The following is a 20,360-nucleotide window of genomic DNA, read 5'->3' as shown; positions in this document are numbered from 1 at the left end:
CGCTGCAGGCAGATATGGTGCTGGAGGAGTAGCTGAGTGTCCTATATGTTATAGGAACAGGAAGTCGACTGTCACACTGGGTGGTAATCTGAGCATAGAAAACCTCAAAGCCTGCCCCCACAGTGATATACTTCCTCCAACAAGGCCACATTCATGCCAATAAAGCCACACCTCCTAATAGTGCCACTCTCTGTGAGATACATTCCAACTACCACAACAGCCTTGGCTGCCATTCCTCAGGGGCTATCCAGTATTCCCTCCCCTCCCCTCTCCTCCTCTCCCTTCTTTCATTTTTTCCTTCTTCCTTCATTTATTATTTTCTTTTGAGATGTGTCGCTCATTGGATAGGGTCCCATTGGGTAAGCTAGACTGGCTATCCAGTGAGCCCCAGAGCTCCACCTGTCTCCACTTCCCTAGCACTGGGATCACAAGTTCACGCCACTATGCCTTGCTGTTGTTCATGTGTTTGTTTGTCTTTTTTAAAATGTGGGCTTTGGGGATCAATCTCAGGTCCTCATGCTTGCAATGCAAACATTTGACAGACTGCATTGACACCCCAGCCCTGCCTCCACTTGAGTTGTTTACGGAAGTGACCCTGTTCCTAAGAGGATGGCAGAGTTGAGCAGTGAGAATTGCCTTGAAGCCGGAGGGCAGATATGAGACTGGAGTTGCCGATGCGGCTCTCCTGTATATCTTGGTTACCTATGGATTGGAGGGACCAGTCACTGGGTTCCTGTTCCGCTTGATCATAGACTGAGTTTTTTTTTTTTTTTTTTTTTTTTTTTTTTTTTTTTCAGCATTCTGTCATCTGGATCATGGTTTTCTCTGGCTGTGGCTAAATTTAGCTTGTGTTTCCTGAGCTCATTCCAAATCACAGTCCTATGTCCCCACAGGCTTGCTGCCTTCAGGATTATACTGTTGGGATTCTCTCCTTTTCGCCCTGGTCTTGATGTTACCCTGGCCCTCTGGTCATCATACCTCATCTTACTGTAACACAGTTGGGCCTACCTGGGTCTCCTGGGGACTCTTAGTCCCTCTGGCTCTGGCATGAAATTTGACTGTATTTGGAAGAGGCTCAATTAAGTAAAAGTAAAATCTCTTGACTATGGTTTCTGTGGTTTGAAAGAAAATGGCCCCCAAAAGGAGTGGCCCTATTAGGAGGTGTGGCCTTGTTACAGGAAGTGTGTTACTGTGGGCCCCAGGGTTAGAGGTCTCTTTTGTTCCACCTCCACTCAGTGTGACACTTAGCTTCCTGGTGCCTTCTGATCAACATGTAGCCAGCATCACGTCTGCCTCTACATCACCACACTCCTTGCCATGATGATAATGGTCCAAACCTCTGAACTGCAAGCCCCCACCTCAGTTAAATGTTTTCCTTTATAAGAGTTACCATGGTCATGGTGTCCCTTCACAGCAATAGAAACCCTAACTAAGAAATAAGTTGGTACCAGAGACTAGGGGTATTGCTGTGATAGGCCTGATGATGTTTTTGTTTGGAGGAATTTGGACTTTGGTACTTTGGGTTAGGAAAGCAGTAGAATGTTTTAAGCGCTGCTTAATGGGCCATACTAGTAGGTGCATGGAAGACAGTGGTGCTGAGTGTGATTGGGACTGTGGGGCCTGGCTCAAGAGGTTTCAAAGGAGAAGAATTGTAGTATGTTGCCTAGAAATCATTCTTGTGATAGTTTGGTGAAGAATGTGGCTGCTTTTTGTCCTTGTCTGAAGAGTCTGCCTGAGGCTAAAGTGAAGAGTTTTTGGATTAATTCCATTGGCAGAGGAAATCTCAAAACAGTATAGACTCTGTCCTGTGGTTTTTAGTGTTAATTTTAATGAAGATTTATAATGAAAAGGAGCAAGCTGATCAAATAAAAATACAAAATGTACAGATTGAGAAAAGGGGCACCAGGAAGTGGGATAGAGCTAGATCATGTATTTAAGGAGTTAATTGGATTAAGAAATGGAATAAAGGGAGTGGTGACCTCAGGGCAAGATCCCACTCTGCTAAGTTTCCAATTCGTGAAAAGGAACTAAAGAAAATCTTAGAGCCGGGTGTGGTGGTGCATGTCTTTAATCCCAGCACTGGGAGGGCAGAGGTTGGCAGATCTCTGAGTTTGAGGCCAGCCTGGTCTAGAGATCCAGTTTCAGGAAAACCAAGCTTAGGCAGTGAAGGACAGAAAGCTGATGAAGATGTAATTGAACAAGTGGGCCATGTTCCAGCCCCGGTAAGCAGCAGAACTTGACAGCTTCGGCCATGTGGCTCTGGCATTAAGGATATGAGAAAAGGGCTGTGGAATTTGCCCCTGAGATTAAGGAAAACCACTGATGCAAGACGTGTGTCAGAGGTGTCCTTGAATGGAGGACTAGAGAGGCCATTGTGTGAAGCTGCAACATTAGAGAACCCCAAGATGTGGGAGAGGCCAGAGCCATGGGATACCTGCTAAGGAGAGCTGCTAACAGGGTGTGAAACCAGCCCAGGAAAAAGAAGTGTGTTGCAGTCAACAAAGCTGAATAGAGTTGGAGATCTGAAGAGTGCTTTGACATCAGGCATGGAGATGCATAGTTTGGAGTTTGTCCCGTTGGTTTTTGCTCTTGCTTTGGTCTGGTATTTCCTCACTATGCTCCCTTCACTACAATGGTAGTGTATATCCTGTGCATTATATGTTGGAGGTATGTGATCTGCTTTTTGGTTTTGATTTTACAGGGGGTTACAGTTAAGTGATTGCCTGAATCTTAGAAGAGACTTTGAAACTTTGGACTTTTAAACACTGTTGAGACTGTGATAGACTCTGGGACCCTTTGAAGTTGAACTGAGTGCATTTTGCATTATGATATTGTTATAAGCTGATGGGGGCCAAGGAATGGAATGTGGTAGTTTGAATGGAATTGGCCCCCATAGTCTCATAGGGAGTGGCACTATTAGGAGGCATGGCCTGGTTGTCTTGTTGGACGTGCACAGACCTCGCTTGGTGTCCTCATGGCACAGGCCTCATCCACAGCCTCTGCCTGTGTGAACTGGCTGTGCTAGTGCAAGGCCTTCATTATTTTTGCTGTCCCAATGTCATGTTTGGACTCATACAGTCCTTTTTGCTGTTTCAACCCCAAATACACCTGACACATCCCCATCAGTTCACACATGTTTTTTCTGTGTCTTGAGACTTTTCCAATGTACCCTCACCCTGCTGTGGGTCTGAAAGCAGACATGATCCTTTAAGACACTGGCACCTACTAACCAGGATGGTACTGTTGCATCCTTCCTAAGATAAAGGCCCTTTGACCAGGGGTCTGTGTTCCATGTCATACGCCTTTTTCTTACTCATCTTACTTCTGTATACATAGTCCTGCACAGGACATTACTCCTAAAATCTGAATTCTAGTTGCTCAGTAAATGTGCAGTGAGTGAGTGACTGGTAAGAAACCAGCAAAGGGAAGTTGGTGAAGACTATTTTTGAGCAACTAAAAAACGAGGCTGTGTCTGGGAGGCACCTCAGAACCCAAGAGATCTCAGCCAAACCAGCCTGAGCCTAGCTTGCAATATTTGTGATATTTGAGGAAAGGAAGGGGGGCTCCTAGAGGGCTTTCTAACAGCGAGGCCAAGACAAGAGCTGCTGTTCAGCATCTGGAGCCAAGGCTCCCGTGGAGACTTGAGCCCAGAGGAGTAAAAGTCACACATCACAGCCTCTTGCCCATCACTTGATGAATGACATCAGGTTTAATATATGGTACTATTATCATCACCCAGAATTCTCCACCACCTCCTTTTTCCCTTAAGGCAAAAAAGCAGCAGAAGCTTCTAGCGCATCCGCTCTATTATTACTTCTCTGGTTATGAAAATGGCCAGATTGATAAAGGAGAAGGGCTTCCTACTTCCCAAAATGTTCTTTTCTAGAGAGAGCCATGAATATCTTATGAAACACACCATCGCGTCCTGCTGCGACGCCCAGGCTGAGCCTCCTGCAGGAGTTGCCTTATTAAAGTGTTCTTTTGATGGAGTGGGCTGGCATGCACAGGAAAAACTTGCTTCTGTTAAAAAAAAAACCACTCGAACATCATAAATATTTTAGGGAGTTTCATCTGCACTCTGTTTTCTGTGCATTAATCTGCCATATTGATCACTTTTCAAGACAAAGTATCCTGCCTTGTTCTCCCCAAAAGCACACACACCACCAGCAGTGTCTTAACTTCCATGTTCGGTCCTCAGTTCATACGGAAGGTTCTCAGCCCTGCCCCAGGAATCTGATGATTTCCCACCCCCTAACTCACATGTGCAGTCAGGCTCAGAACATGAGGATTAGGTGGTCTGGGTGTTCTGTCCCACCCAGTGCACTGGTACCCTATGCTAGCCATGTCAAGGGTCTGTGTTGGCTGGCAATGTCCTTTGTGCTTCTGGCCCCCACTGCTCCATGCTCCAGAGGTGGCCATATACCAGGCCTGAGGCCCAAGCGGAGGAATACGAGAAAAGGGAGCTTTCATTGGACATAACCTTTAGGATTATTTTCAGAAACTGGTGGCCACGTCAGAGAGGGCATGCTGCAAACTAAATAGAGGGCTTCTTTTCAAAAGCCTAGTGATGGGAGGGCGAGAGGTATGGTAAAGCAGTTGACTAAAGCTGGTAACCTCTGGGGGACCCTGAAAACCTCCAGGTGTGGGAGGCATAGGAGGACTGTGGGGAGAGGACTTCCCCATGGGAGGACAGGGCTCAGCCCATCTGGATTGTAGGGTGTCTTTTCTGGCCATACTCATCCTTCTGTCTCATCCCTTGCTGATTTTGCCCACAGTTCTGGGTCCAGCCGGAAGCCCAGGGTGCAGAGAGCTTGGCGCTCCTGTCCTCCGCTTGCAGCACAGTGCAGGCTAGAGGCAGGCTCTCAGGGACACACACGGCATGTTCAGCCTGAAGGACTTAAGTGTCCTTAATTTTCTCAAGGCTTCTGTGCCGAGTCCACCAGGCAGGCTTGTAATGACCCTCCCTAGTGTTCATTATAGTAGGAAACAGGGCTTTGTGTCCCAAGATGTGACATGTAGCCCATGCTTTCAGGTGGAAAGGTTATGGGTTGGCAAATGAGGGGACAGATGTTTTGAGAGATTTGTTAGGTTGTCCAGCATCCCAGTTTTGGTAGGGGACTGTGCTAGATGCTAATCTGGAGTTTCTGTTCCATTCTACCATCCCTCAGACCTTCTGTACATACAGGGCACAGTTATTAAGGAAAAGAGGTCTGGAGTGGATTAAATTCATGACCTCTCTACCTCCCAATTCATCCTGACAAATGTATGAATCAGTGATTCAGATACTCCCCCAGAGACAGTGTGCTATGTAATTTACTTATGATCTATCAGTTTCCAGGCATGTACACACGTGTGTATATCTGTCTTTCTCTTCACAATTTGAAAACGGAGCATTTCACTTCACCCTTCACGCCTTTTCATTTCTCTCCGAATAAAGTCCAGCAGCGTTCCCAGGCCCCCTTGCCTCCTTACCATGCCAGCCCCATCTCCTGTCATAGCCGTGAGCGTTGGCACATGCATATCTCTTGCCTGGGACCAGGACCCTGTTCCTCCCAGCATCCTTCTCTACACTGGTAGGCATTGAGTTCTCAGATGTCACTCCCCAGTGAGTGCTCTTCCCTACCCTCCTGCCAACTTGGTGCCTCCTTGTAATAACAGGTTCCACCCATCCTGGTAAGGAGCCACTTACTGGGTCTTCGCTGCTAATAGCTGGAGGCAGGCTGTTCCTTTGCATGTGTTGTTCCACTCAATACACAACCCTGTGCCGATCTGAGGAGGTGATGAGCAAATAGGAGAAGCAATGGCCCTCAGGAGGACTGACATGAGCCTAACACTGAGTAGTTACTGCATGATTGCCAGCCAGTCACAGCCCTAAGACATCAGAGAAGGGGGTCCAGGTGATCTGGGCTTGACAACTGAATGGAGGAAGGGGCAGGTGTCTGGTGTGGTCCCTGCCTGTGGCTTACCATGGCACAAGCCTCCTCTGAGGAAGGTCACTGGCGGTTCCTACTGTAGTTCTTTACAGTATCTTGGGGTTGTCACCACCCAGTCTGTGGAACCCAGGGCAGGAACTCCTTTTTGGGACAGTGTCCATGTGTCAGAGATGGGCTTCAGCAAATGCTTCTTCTGACTGAACTCTGGGCCAGATGCTGAGCAGTTGTGAGGATGCAGGGTGGCTGTGAGGATGCAGGGCGGCTGTGAGGATGCAGGGCGGCTGTGAGGATGCAGGGCGGCTGTGAGGATACAGGGTGGCTGTGAGGAAGCTGAGCGGATGTGAGGATGCAGGGTGGCTGCGAGGATACAGGGAAACTGATACCAAGGGGAGGAAAGAAGATAGGTTGAGCATCTATCTGCATGTGACTTGGACCTGTGAAGCCTAAGAAAGTTCCCTGGCAGGAGTCTCCTAACAAACCTTTGTTCACAAAGAGACATTGAGTGCAAATGCCTGGCATTCCCTTTCTCCCTTCCCACATCCACTTGGTCTGTGGTGCCCTCCCAACAGCTTCCTCACCTTTGGCATTGACTCACCTGCTAGGCCTCATGGACAGGCCCAGCTCAACTTGTTTCCTGGTGGGACAGCCGCCATGAGAACACGTCCCACAGCCAGGAGCCTGTGGTAGGCATCATGCCTACTCCTCAGATAAGTCTAACTGGTGCTCTAGGGGTAGGTTTCTGAGGCGCCTCTTTAGTTACTGCTTCCCTGGGGTGCACAGTGAGAACGAACTGCAAATCTGGTTCATTTCCTGGGATGCAGACCTTGGCTTGGATGGCATCCTTGCCCTTTGTTCAGATGCCAAATGAGAAGGAGGCAAGGAGGCTCTCTGAGTAGCACCAGCCTTGACTTCGTTCTGAAGGTTGAGCTCAGCCCATGATTCACCCACTAAGCATTTTGTCCTTTGTAGTTCCTTTTGATCTGGGTACCAGACTTTTTTTTTTTTAAGTAGTGATTATGAACTGATTTGACCTAGTGAGTTACCGTTTCCCCTGTCCTTGCCATCCCAGGGATAGGCTGGAGTGGAGCCTCCTGCCACTCAAGACTGAGGCAGTAGAGTGGCCCACCCTGGGCTTCCTCACTGGCTGCCATGCAGGAGAGGAAGGGGTAGGACTTATGGGTAGTGGCAAGAGTACTGAGTGCAAGGCATTTCCTTCCCAGAGCCTCTGTCCACTGGGTGAGCAGTGTCGGCCACTGAGATGTTACTGAAGGGCAAAGCCAGCCCAGGAATGGGGAGAGAAACTAAGAAAAGTTACCTTGGTAGAAGTTAAGTCTAGAAGGCATCAGGATGAGCTAATCCAGGGAAGGAGGTCTTGATGTCCAAAGGAGGAAGGCAGCAAGAGAGGGTGCACCGGGGTGCCTTGCTTAAGCCATGGTCCCAGAGAAGGCAGACAGAAAGCATCATTCTCATGGCTCTGAGACTCATACCTAATGACACGGAGGCAGGGAGGAGACAGATTCAACAGCATTAGTTGAGGGCTCCAAAGAGCTGACTGTTGAGAATGAATTTCCAATTGATTTGTCAATTCACCATATGTTGGTGGAGTGTTCATTACGTGTCAGGCACTGTTTGAGCAGTCACCCTTTCCTGGAGATCCCAGACGAAGCCTGTGGGTGCTGTCACTAATTATCTCTGTGTCATTGATTCAGTGACAGGAAGCCTAATACTGTACGATCTTTATTGGGAAGCGGATGCCCAGAAGTAGGGGAGGAACTGAGGAAAGAGAGAGGAGGAAGAGGGCCTCTTGGATTCCCTATAAGCCATATTCTCACCAGTCAGGCTGCCACCTCTTGCTAGGAGGGTGGAAATAACCTAACAGGGCTTTCTGCGACTGTGCAAGCAAGTTTAGTGCTTATGGCTTGGGGCCTAGGTATGGTATAGCACAGATAACTGTCAGAGCCAGTCCGGGCAGAGTTAACTATGGCAACTTGAACTTGGTCAGTATGGCTAGTTAGGACTTTTTCTAAAAAGGGCTAAGGGGCTAAATGGGAGTGGAGCTTCTGTACCATGGGGAATGCCAAAGAAGTACCATGTCAACTTCTTTGTTAGGCAAGGCTGAGGGCAGTAGTGTTCCCCCTTAAGACAGCAGCGGGGGAACCTTAGCACCCTGAACACAGTGTCACCAAAGCTGCCTGCTTCAGAGCTGTGGCCTTTAAGTCACCCAGATAAATCATCAGGGATAATGTGGCCTTGTCAGGAGAGTCACACTGTATGTCCAGGCTCATCTTAAACTTGCTATATAGCCCAGGATGGCCTTGAACATGAACTACTTCTACTTCAGCTTTCCAAGTGCTGTGGTCATTGGTGTGTGCCACTACACCTGGCTCTAGAGCTGGTTCCAAACAGCTCTGTAGCTGTCTCCCACACCCCTTCCCACTACATACCTATTATTTTCACAGACTGTTGGAAGTCTATGGGTGGGGTCTACAGTAACCCACCTGTGGGTCCTCGATGTGTTCTGTACCCCTTCATGTGTCTTCCCTCTTCAGTGTCTTCTTTTCTTGTCTCTCCTCAAAGTATGGCATTTCCTGGTTTGGAGAAGAAGCCTTCCAGGGTCCACTCAGGCAGAGGTAGCAGCCCACCCTCTGGTCTGCAGCCCGGAGCTGACTATGTACAACATCTGCATAGTTACAGTACTTACGCCTCTTGCCATCTTTGTAGTTCTTGAATGTAAGAGATGCATCCTGCTAAACCGCTTGCTGGATCCTCTCATTTACGTACTGTACCCATAGACACAAGCTTCCATAGCTGAGGATTCAGCTGTTGCCATTTTCTGCCCCTCTTTTCTGGATGGATAGGCAGAGAGTGGTGGATCACTCACAGACTCTGGAGCCAGGCCACCCACGTCAAGGCCTGGCTCTGTCTCTTCCTAGTCTGCTAGCTACTGTCTCCAGAGGCCATCAACAGCTCCCAGGAGAGTACCTGAAGTCAGGGCTATCAATAGCAAGTCTCAGCTGTGTCCTAATACCTCCTCAACTCTGAGTGCTGTTCTAGAAGTTCATATTAGGGTCTCTCAACATGATGATTTTTCCTGGAGAATTCTTGGTTGTGTGTGTGTGGGGATATAAAATATAGGTTCTGTTGCTATGATAACACACCAAGACCATGAGCAATTTAAGGAAGAAAGCAATTAATGTTGGGTTCCAGAAGGCTGAAGCCTTCATAGCAGGAAGGCATGGTAAGCCAGCCTGAGCAGGAAGCTGAATGATGAGTCCACAAAGTCCCCAAACAGCCACAGACTTGGGGACTAGTAATCAAGTCCTGGAGCCATTGTGGGTCTGGGCAGTGGGGCATTTCTTATTCAAACCATGGCATGGGGGAATTGAGCAGCATTCTTCAAGACTGCTGTAGCACCCAGCCCTTCACTGGGTGTTGACTGTCAGTCAGCCTTTATATTGAAAAACCTCTTCTGAAGGTGGAGGAAAAAAAAAAAAAGAAAGCTTCTCTGATGGTGGAGGTGGGGAGCCCCTGCTTCTGGGTGGGTCCCTGCTCATTCCCCAGGATCCACTGAGGAGGTCTTACTGTTAGTCTGGTTTACTCATGAGGAAACAGCCATCCAGAATTGAATTCCAGGTGCTTCTGTAAAAAGATTTCCTAAACTTCCTCAGTGGTCCAGAAAAGAGTTGATGTGACCAAGGAGGGAGTCACAGTGGTAAGCACAGTGGAGACCTCTCTGCTCACCCTTGGCTCTCAGTCTGCACTTTGGGCAAGCAGAGGGGCCTTCAGGTTCTTTTCACCTGTTGCTCTGGCTGTTGGCACCCCTCCTCCATTTTTGTTTTTGTTTGTTTTTTGTTTTGCTATTGGCTGTCAGCACTGTGTCCTCCTGGTAACTCCTGGTAAACAGGACAGTTCTCTGGCTCTTAAGAAACATTCTGTGGCCAGGACATGGTGGCACATACCTTTAGGCAGGCAGATCTCTGTGAGTTTGAGACCAGCCTGGGCTATGGACAGGCTCCAAAGCTACACAGAAAAACCCTGTCTCAAAAAACAAACAAACAAACAAACAAACAAACAAAAAACAAGAGAGAGAGAGAGAGAGAGAGAGAGAGAGAGAGAGAGAGAAACATTCTGTGTCATAACTCAATGAAATAGGAGCCCCAGGGACATTGGGATCCAGCCACAGCCTGCAGGTTGCAAAGTGAGCACTGAACTACCCCTCAAGAAGCGTCATCTATGCAAATGAGACTCAGGCCTCCAGTGTCCCAGGAGCCTATGCCCACCCCTCTCCTGCAGGCCTCTGCAGTTACATGGGGCCAGGTCCTTTTATTCCCAGCTCTACCATGTCATGAGCCCAGGGCTGAGGAGAGAGGTGAAGCTGGCCTTGGATAAAACCAAACCAAAACAAGGGAATGTGTGCTTGGCCACTGCTGCAGAAAGCACCTTCATTCCATATTCTGTTCTTTTGTTTGTTTGTTGTTGGGTATTTCATTTATTGAACACACATTTATTTTCAGAATATGCCAATGCAGATTCTGACTTCTCATATATATGGGAGTTTCAGTTTCACTGAGGCTCAGGTAGGGATTTTCAATTAAATTTACACACATCTATTACGTCTCTTTCTTTTATTTTACCTGAGTAGTCTGGAAAAAAAAATACCACACACATACACACATTACAGTTTTAAAAATTAAAGTTAACATGGGGCTGTAAACTTTGAGAGAAGCAATCATTTTAAATTATATTAGTAACCACATAGTTTGTCTTTTACAAGGCGATGTGAGTTACAGCAAATTTTAACTTCATTCTATTATGATCTGAAGGCAGATGCAAACTAATAATTAGCATATAAAAACTCCACTGAACAAAAGGAGCCTCCTGTCGATCAAACAGCCCCTGCAACCTCTGCACTTTTATTGGAGTCAGATAACTGACCACCAGCAGGCAGGAAGGCAACCCAGCGAGCATTGTTACAGGCCCCAAGTCTATAATCACATAAAAATACACTTCGCCCCAACCCCCACCCCGCATATCAAACAATCAGAACCACAAAATCCTTACGCAATTTCTTCCTGGCTGAAGGTTCTGGTATGATTCCTAGCCTCTGTTTCCTCATATGTGAACCTAACAATAGGCTCTTCTCTGTAAATACTGAAGAATGGATGAGAACATCCAGGACACAGGGGCTTTTCTCTGGGCGGTGGGGTGGGGGGTGGGGAGCGGCATTCCTTGTGGCATCATAGTCTCTAGTATGATCCCCAGCGCGGTCAACAAATAAGATGAAAATCCTTTGTCTTAAAGCTTCCCCAATACAAGACGCCATATTGCTGGATTTTTTTTAGAAATAGAAAAAGGTGGGACTTTGAAATTTCATCTTTTGGTTAGAAATTATTACTGCGTCACAAATCGCCCTCTGGTGTGCGCTCGGAAACCCCGTTGCTTAGCCTTCCCGATCGTACAACACACACATTGCCCTTTAGTGTGCGCTTGGAAACCCCGTAGCTTGGCTTTCTGGGTGACATAATCCAGAAGCTTTCTTAAAGCTCGTTTTTGAAGACGTGGTCCCTCTTGTGGTTTTGCAAAGCACGCACAAGTCTGGGATTAAAGTATTGGTTCGGCCGCCCGGTAGGGGTACGCCGGTCCCCCCCCCCCCCCCCCGGCCTCTTTCACTAGGGCACCCAGGTTACCACTGCAAAAGCACAGTCTCTGGTGTCCCAGAGTCTGTCCAACAAGAGCGAGGAAGCCCAGATCTCCCACAGGAGGGGTAGAGGAGAGCTCCGGGAAGGGCCTCGCGTGGCAATGCCGTATGTTCCCCATGCTCCCTGGTCGATCTGGCTAGGTTCCTTCCATTGAGCATTTTGCTGCTGCCGCTTAGTACTAAATAAATACCTGTGTGAACACCCTCACCCCGTAGACCCAGTGGGACATTCATTTGTGTCGTATCCTAACTACGTGGATATTCTCACCCTGAGGACATTCTAAACTGTGGATCGCGTGTGACAGCATGGATAACCCAGGTAGATGCTGTCCCACTGGGACATGCGCCATGCGCCAATCACCAATGGGGCACCCTGTTTTCATTGTTCCCTCTGTGCCTCTGCACCGAGTATCTAGGCCGTCATTCTTACCCGCTAGATGGCATCGCAGAACACACTCGTACCGCACTGCCGCATTGCCGCGCCTGCGCACTGAGATCGGCTGATCGCCATACTGCCGCAGCAATTGTGCTCGGAGTATTCGCGTGGGCGATCTTCCCTGCCGACTCACAGCGGAGCATCCCTAGGCTTCAGACCCCAACGCAGCCACGCACCGATACCCTGAAGATGCTGCCACAGTGGAGCCGCGCTAATTACCTGTGTGGCTTCACCGCGTAAGAATTGCTGGCCTTTGTGCCCACTCATAGCGGACTTGGACTATCCTTCTTACCTGATAGATGGCGCCATAGAACGTGTCCCTTCCCTGCAAAGTGCCGCATTGCCGCGCCTGCGCACTGAGATCTTGGCAGACTCGCCCTGCAGTCTGCGTCACAACTGCCTCCGCACCAGACCGCGACAGACGTCTCTAACCTTGCAGACTGCGGCAAGGCTGGGAGCTGAGCAGACGCGTTTACCGTGCCCTGTGTCCACGACCGAGGAGGAACGAGAGTCTGTCCTCATTGCGACGTTAGGTTGTGTGTGGTAGCCGATCCGAGTGCCTACACCATGTATCTGTACGCTGCTGCGGTTCTTGTGGATGGCCCCGTTCCTCCAGGAAGAGCCGTGCCTTTTATGTTGAAGATGGTTGGGTAGAAGACCTGCAGCGCGGACCGCGGAGCTGGGAGTCTTCTGCTTGCGGTCTCTCATAACAATGTGGCCGAACGATGGGCAGACGGCGGAGGCGCCGAAAAAATCCAGATGTCTGTGTTGGTGCAGCTCGTGCGTGGGCGGCCCTGAGGAAACTGCGAGCCCAGAACCCTACAGCTCTCGAACCGACTGGAAGCCTGGCCGATCTTTTCACCCTGGAGACACTGGCACAGAGGCTCGCCATCACCCTGTGGATAGGTGCATTGTGGTCGTCACATAATGATGAGCCATGGAAGGTTTCCAGCCGCTTGGCTGGGACTTGGGCGTATGCCCTTACCCAGCCATTACCTGCCCAGCTTTTTGTCATCCTGATCCTGGGGAACTATACATATTTGTGGCTACACTTCAGTGACTGAACGGATGTCTTTACCGTGGGGATAGAGGCACAGTGGAGCCGCGCGGATGCCCAGCGAAACATCCTTGCAGGGTGGATAGCTTTAATGATTTTGATGGCGCAGTAAGGTTTTGTGTGGTATTTTTGTTCCCGCGGATGGTGGCGCAGCAGAGCTGTGCGCTGATAATCTCAGAGCGCGCTACCTTGCACTGCTGCTGCTTGCGCACTAAGGAATTAAGAGTATGTCTTTATTTTGGGATGGTGGTTTAACAGAGTCGGTACTACCTGGTGGATACCTGCATTGTAGCATTTGCATGCCAGATGCCCGAGTGGATCTTATCCTGGTGATGTTGATACAACGGAATTCCTTATCTTGTGGATAACTGCGTCATAGCAGCTGTGTTCGAAAGGCCTAAGAGGGTCTTATCCTGCGGATGGTTTCCAACCGTGCGTAACCACATTGTGACTGCTGCGTTTTTTGTTGTAGGGATAGGGGCACCTCAGAACTCCCTTCCTTACTCTGTGGGCAGCTGCATAGTGGTGGTGCGTACTAAGGATCGGAGCGGATCTTACCCCCAGATATGGAGGTGTAGTCAAGTATTTAGAACCCACGGGAGCTATACAGCCACAGCTGCGCTGTAAGGTTGAAGATGGTGGTACGACCGACCGAGCACCTTTACCATGTGGATACATGCGCTGTGGCGGCTGGGCATTAAGGATCCTGGCTGATGTTTGTCTGGAGCTGGTGATACAGCGAAAAGCGTCCTTTCATTGTCGCATTGCGGCGGCTGCGCAGTAAGAATCTAGGCAGATAGCCTCATCTTGGGGATGGTGGCGCAGTGGAGCGCCCTCTCTCGGTTGCTGACCTCATTGTTGCGGCTGCGTATTAAGATCTGGGATCTGTAAGGCTGCGTCACAGCTACATCTGCATACCCAGGATCTGGGCAGATCTTTTTACTCTGTATGTAGCTGGGTGGATGACCTCAGCTTTGTGTGCCACCATGTTACCGTGGAGCCCTGAGTTGGTAACCCTCTGGATTGCTCTTATTCTGTGAATAGTTGCATTCCCGGGGCCATGCTCTAAGGACCTGCTCTAAGAACGTGGGTGGGCTTTCAAACCCTCCGGCCTGTTAACAAGTGCATTTGTACACCAGGATCAGGGCAGTTTCCTTCCACAGAACGTCTCACAGCAGGGAGCTGGGCGGATGTCTTTGTCCTGAGAGCTATGGTGTGACCGGGTGGAGTCTTTGCATTGTGGATAGCCACATTGGGTGGCATGCTAAGGACCTGGATAGGCTCTGTAGCCCTGCAGACTGCTGTCACAGCGGCATTCACACATCCAAAGCCTGGCTTGGTGTTTTTACGTTGCAGATGGGCACACCGTGGAGCTTATTGTTACTTGACTGAGTGGCTGCTTTAGCACAGTCACCCTCAAGACCAAGGGTAGACATCTGTATTCTGGGGTTTATGCAGTAGCACTGGGTAATGATAACCCAGTAGAGGGCATCTCACCTCCTGGGCAGCTGCATGGTGGCATAGTGGAGGTGTGAATAAAACAGCCGAGTTTCTGTCTGGTTGCTACTACATCTGGAGGACCCGACAGGGCTTCCTTGCCCTCAGGAAGCCATGTTGCATCCCACTGAAAATATAGTTGGATTTCTGCTCTCTCTGACAGCAGCAATGCTATGAGTGAGCAACAAGGATGCTAGTTGAGGGTTTTAGCTGTGGTCAGTTGTAGAGTGAGGACCTGGCCGGCATTCCTTGTCCTGTAATGGAGTAGCAGATCTTGATGTCATTACCTTATAGATGGCTGTGAAAATCACCAATTACCATGGCAGGTGTCCTTGTCCTGAAGATGGTGAAACTGCAGAGCTCTACATTGATAATCCAGTTGGGGTCCTCATGTGGCTCATGGCTATGGCTGTGTGGGAGTGATTGGGCAGATGTCCTTACTGTGTTGCTGGGGCCGGATGGAGCTATCTGCAGAGAAGGCATCCTCAATGTGGACAGCGGTGGCTGTGCACTGAGTGGCTGGATTGATGTCCACAGAGGATGGTGGCACACGGAAGCTGCAGACCCATAAACCAGTTGGCTTTCTTCAGACTGTGGATTTTTAGCATGGATGCTATAGCTCTGAGGAACTGGTTGGGTATCCTTACCCAACGAAGAGTGGTGTACTTTGGGTGTTTTCTGAAGCCTCGGGCAGGTTTTCCAACACTGCCAACTGCTATCGAATTGTGGCTGGGCATGCACCAAGAAGGCCCAGGTGGGCAGTCTTCCTCTTTGGATTGCCACAGGACTCTCATCACACCCTGAGGACAACAGCGGTCTCGATCATCTCACTCCGGGAGAATCTGGAAAGGTGTTTTGCTGGCTTCGATCTACAGTGGTAGCTGCTGCTTGTGAGCAGTGAGGCGCTCTCTGGGATCCTTCCCATGGGAGCTCCCTGGTCCTCTTTGCCATGCCACATTTGCTAGGATCTTGTGGCACACTCAAGGCTTGCAGTACTGACTGGAGGAGAAGACTTCTGCATTGCTGGAGCTCCAAGGGCACAGTCATGCCTGCTCCCCAGCGTGCAGATCCTCTCCTGTATCCAGTCCCTTCAGAACTCAACCAGGTTCCACTCCAGTGTTTTTCAGGCTCTATCAACAACGGAAACTCCCACTTCCAGCGGCTTGGAGTCATCTTTCATGCTTCTCTGTAGCCTCCATGCTTAACCCTGTAGTAACTTCTGTTTTCTCTGCCTCTTCAATGCTCCCAGTGTCTAGCAGCTTTGAATTTACCCCCACCCTCACCCCTGTACCTTTACCTCCACTCCTTCCCTCCCTCTGGCTCTACCCCTCTCCTATCCTAGATGAGTACATGCCTACCTTATTGTCTTTGTCAAAGCTATTCCTTTGAACTGCTTTTCTCCAGATTAGCTGCAAGGCTGCCGCCTCCATTCCATCAGGTCTTTGCTGAACTCTATAAACTTGTTAACCCAGCAGCAAGGCATGGATTGTAGCCACTCTCTCTCTTCCCACCCAAGGCAATTAGCTTGGATTGCCACCCTAGCTCCCTAACTAGTTTCTAGTGTTCCCCCCAGTAGTCTATTGTTTATAGCTCCCTTAGTAATCCCATCCAAACCAAAGTGACACTTCCCAGCTGTGCCTCTCTGGCTACTCAGAAGAAACCCACAGTCCTTACAATGGCTTCCCCCGTCCCTCCCTCCCTCGGCCTCTGTATTTATCCCCACTCCTTCTCTCTCCCTGGCACTCAGCCCTAGTTTATCTTAGCTGAACAGGTCAAAGGAATATGTGGATACATATGTCCACAACTCTGTGGAAACTCTTACGAATTCTTTCTCCAGGTAGCCATGAGGCTGCCCCCTTCCCTCCACCAGGTCTTTGCTGAACTAGAACCTCGTTAGCGCAGTAGCAAGGCGTGTATTATAGCTGTCCTCTTCCCTCCTAGCACCCCACCCCAGCCCCCTGAGTTCCTCTTCCCTCCTAGCACCCCACCCCAGCCCCCTGAGTTCCTCTTCCCTCCTAGCACCCCACCCCAGCCCCCTGAGTTCCTCTTCCCTTCTAGCACCCCACCCCAGCCCCCTGAGTTCCTCACTCCTAGCACCCCACAAGATTCTTATGTACTGTCTTTTGCTTGTAGTCTTTCCCTATTGCTTTAGGTAAGCTTCCTGTGGAGGGGTCCCCTTTGTGGTGATTGATGTCTTCTAAGTGTTTGTTGTATTGTATCTTCAATAAATAAAATTTGCAAGTGTGCCTCCTGAGGAGCATGGGAAAGTTCTTTGGAGGCTAGATCCTTCACTGAAGTAAGGGGCAGGGAATTTTCCCGAGGTCTTATCTGGCTGGCAGCTAGAGATCCACCCTAAGTTTTGGAGGAGTGGCCTCTCCTGCTCCTTTTTCACCTCCTGCCTCACCCCTACTTGCTGTCTTTGTGAACTACTTGCTTGCTGAAGATGCAGCTGTGTGTGAGTGTATATGAGTTTATGTGTGCTCACTCGAGTGTGTGCACATACTTGTGCATGTGAGTGTGCCTGTGGCAACAAGGCTGACTAGTGAGAGCCCCAGGGATCCCCCTGTCTCTGCCACTTCTCTAGTACTGGGGTTATAGGTACATGCTGCCATATCCAGCTTTTTTAGGTGGGTTGGTTTTTTTTTTTTTGGGGGGGGGAGGTGCCTCAGGGCTTCATGCTTCTGGGGCAAGCATTTTACAGATTAAGTTATTGCCCAGTCATCAAGATGCAGTTCATAATTGTGTATCTGCTTCAGGATTTCAAACACTCACTGGCCAATCTCACGTGAAGCTGATGGAAAGGTAAAAGGACCTCATTCTAGTACACATGATTGACTGTCCTCAGCCTCAGCCCAAGGAAGTTCTTCATATTGTTGTTATCTAGGGTCTGCCAGGTTTGTATCTAGAGACTGTCGTCACCTTTTGGGTCTGTTTACTCTAAGAGCTGCTTAGGTCTCCAGTCAGACAGCTACAGGTAGAGCCTGTCTCTAATGCTCTCAAATGTTCACAGTGTCCTCGCTGCCTGGGTAACATGACTAGGAAAGACACCTAGTGGTTACTATCTCAGAGAAGGCCTGTATCGTAAAGCGATATCAGATTGGGCTTCTCGCAGTCTTATTCCAGCTGGGCCTATTTTAATGCTGTGCTTAAAATAATTAAAATAAAATAAAATAAAACAGAACAGGCCATACCTCTGTCAGTTTCTGTTGAGGTGCCTGCCATGAGTGAGAAAGATCCTCATGGGTTGGCAGGGAGCTGATAAAGATGATTCATGAGCCCAGTTGTAAGTCTGGGAAGTGACTAAAACCCAAGAATTGTAGAGAGCCACCCACCAGGCTCCAGGCTTAGAGAAAGGCTCTACATGGTGTCGTGGAGCTAATAGCCATCATGTTGGCCAGGCTTCAGGTCCTTGCTAGAATGAATAGGGGTGCTTATAAAGAGGGCCTTGCTCTTGGGGGCTTCCCTCCCCATTTCCTTATTGCTGACTCCTCTCTCTCCTCTTGTGACTGCCTTAGAGGGCTTTCTAATGCCAAGTACTAGAAAATGCCAGGTACAGAACTAAGGCGTCCACCTGCAGGGGATGTGTGATCAGAGAAGCATGCTAGAAGAAAGCTAGGGGACAGTCCTCACCCCAGATTCCAGAGGGGCTCAGGCAGTTCAGATGCAGAAGAGAACTGAGTGTGGTCTGTGCACAAGTTGGTGGTGACACAGAGTAGAGTGGGAATCCGTAGGACACAGTGGTGAGGGTTGAAGTGCTGTCTGTGTGCCAAGTACCACTTCTGTCATGGTCATGAAGTCACCGATATCACCGTTGGGCAGATTGGTAAAGGACTCAAGTACTCTGGGTTCTCATAATTGCTGAGCGGCAGAGCCAGCATGCTGGATGTTCCTGACTCACAGTCCATCCTGTTAACCCTGCACTGTATGTTTACCACACAGAGATGCAAGCATGGGACTTCCAGAGGTCTGCCAAACCTTTCCACTGGCCCCATCACTCACACATGGGCCTGCTTTGAAGTTCTCATCAGTTTCTGGCCAGCCTTAGGCAGTGGTACCTTTGGTCACAGTGTACAGATGGAAGGGACCAGGAGAAGGGGTGATTTGAGAACATATGGCCCCTGGTTCTTGGATTCATTAGCTGGTAGGTAGGTTACTCAGACCCTCTGATACCACTTTTCCCCTTTGTAGAATACACATGGTGCTCCAAATTCTGAAGGCCAGGGAAACCTGCTGTCTGTAAGAAGCAGAGTACGTGTTCCATTAATGGAAGCTTCCATGGGTGATTTGCGGAGAAGCTGTGTGGAATGTGTGGAGCTGGCCAGCAAGAAAGAAGGCTGTTGGATTAAGGGAGCCATGGAGACCAGAGTTGCAGCTGGCCAGGGTTCTGGGGCAGGATTGTGGGGCTGGCTGGAGGTGGGTCAGCAGGGGTGGGATAGGGCAGCCGTGGAAGGCCTTGGAAGCTGAGCTGGGGTTTGGCCAAGTCATTGGCAGTTGATTGAGACTGCTGGGTGGGTGGGGGCAGTTGTAGCTCTGAGTTTTCAATTCTCATTATTTTTGTAACTTCATCAAGGCCCAGAAGGGCAGATCAGAAGCCTTTGAAGCCGACTTCACTGCCTCCACTGCACCCCTGCCCCACTTCCTATGTCCTTCATCTCTGCTCCTATCTAGATCACCACAGTTAATTACCCCCCCCCCCCATATGAGCTCCCTCACTCTGCAACTTTGTGATGATGATGAGGCTTTCCATCATCTCTCCAGGGGAACCTGGTCGTTTCTACAGGAAACACCCTGGGCAGCAAGATTTTGGCAGCCTAAAAGTGGAGGCATCCGAGTGGCCACTCATCTGAGCGTGGTGCGCAGGGCTGTTCCACTGAGCTCACTCTCCGGGAGTGTGGGAATGTATCTGGGACTCCAGAGGCCTCCATCAGTAGCTCCTCCAGGAGCAAGAAAGAGTCACAGCAGCTGGTCCACCCTTCCCCTGGCCTTCCATATCCACTTCAGTTAGGTATTTATGTGCATCCGGCCCAGTTCAGCCCTGGGTTGGAAAAAGATGGAGGAGTCACAGCTGAAACAAGGAGGCAGGTCCCACAGGGAGTGAAAGACAGGAGAGGGCGAGCCTAGGACAGGTGGGTGGGTATGGGTAAGGGAGATGCACTGCCTGGCTACGGGCTCGGGAATTTCATCTGGCTCAGCTTTTCATGGGGAAGGGGCATGGGCTCCTATCTAGCTGGTGAACTTCACAGGACTTGTTCTCCTGTTTAGGGGTCCTTCCCTTTCTCCGTGCAGAGTGTCTGTCAGCCCCTATAGGCTAGGCTTGGGCCTTTTGGGCCCCGACCCTTCATTCTCCTAGCTCCTAGCACCCAGTCAGTGTGTCTTTGCAACAGTCACATGAGACATACAATGGGAGCCTTTGTGCTCTGCTCCAAGCTGGCTGGCCACCTCCCTACAGGCACGGACAGGGTCACGGTTACATAGCTTGGGGTCAATGGGACCAAGTCTGCTGTGCAAGCATTGCCCAGCCTGGACTGGTCTGATCAACCTTTTGCTTTGAGGGGGGACAGGTCACCTGAAGAGGGGCGACAGCAGTTTTCAGGGCCAGCGACAAAGTGGGCCAGGGGCCTGGCACTGGACTTGCCTAGCCTGGATGTCCGGGAAACAAGGAACTCCTTGGGTTTGCTTCAATCCCTAGGTCTCCCAGGGAAACTGGAAATAAGTCACCTGGTGATGAAGCCAGCAGGG

At 49.7% G+C, this 20,360-nt stretch overlaps 1 protein-coding gene and 1 long non-coding RNA gene across 7 annotated transcripts in view; one reads left to right on the top strand and one right to left on the bottom strand.

Moving 5' to 3' along the window:
• Trappc9 (trafficking protein particle complex 9) overlaps positions 1-20,360 on the top strand; it is a 468,984-nt gene that overhangs the window by 225,755 nt on the left and 222,869 nt on the right. The window lies entirely within an intron of this gene.
• On the bottom strand, positions 16-11,585 carry LOC118596898. Of its 3 annotated transcripts, XR_004946767.1 has the most exons (6): positions 9,893-9,924; positions 8,635-8,779; positions 8,432-8,521; positions 7,249-7,420; positions 5,967-6,233; positions 16-41 (listed from the first exon to the last, which is right to left on the bottom strand). It is a non-coding gene; the product is annotated as an uncharacterized LOC118596898 (long non-coding RNA). The 3 variants fall into 3 exon arrangements; XR_004946766.1 differs by lacking the exons at positions 16-41; positions 9,893-9,924 and adding an exon at positions 10,995-11,585 and having other exon boundaries at positions 2,888-6,233; XR_004946765.1 differs by lacking the exon at positions 16-41 and having other exon boundaries at positions 2,888-6,233.

The sequence above is a fragment of the Onychomys torridus genome, chromosome 16, assembly GCF_903995425.1.
Source record: "Onychomys torridus chromosome 16, mOncTor1.1, whole genome shotgun sequence".
Lineage (NCBI taxonomy): Eukaryota > Metazoa > Chordata > Mammalia > Rodentia > Cricetidae > Onychomys > Onychomys torridus.
The sequence above is the reverse complement of the archived record's forward strand: the minus strand, read 5'-3'. Positions and strand labels throughout refer to the sequence as shown.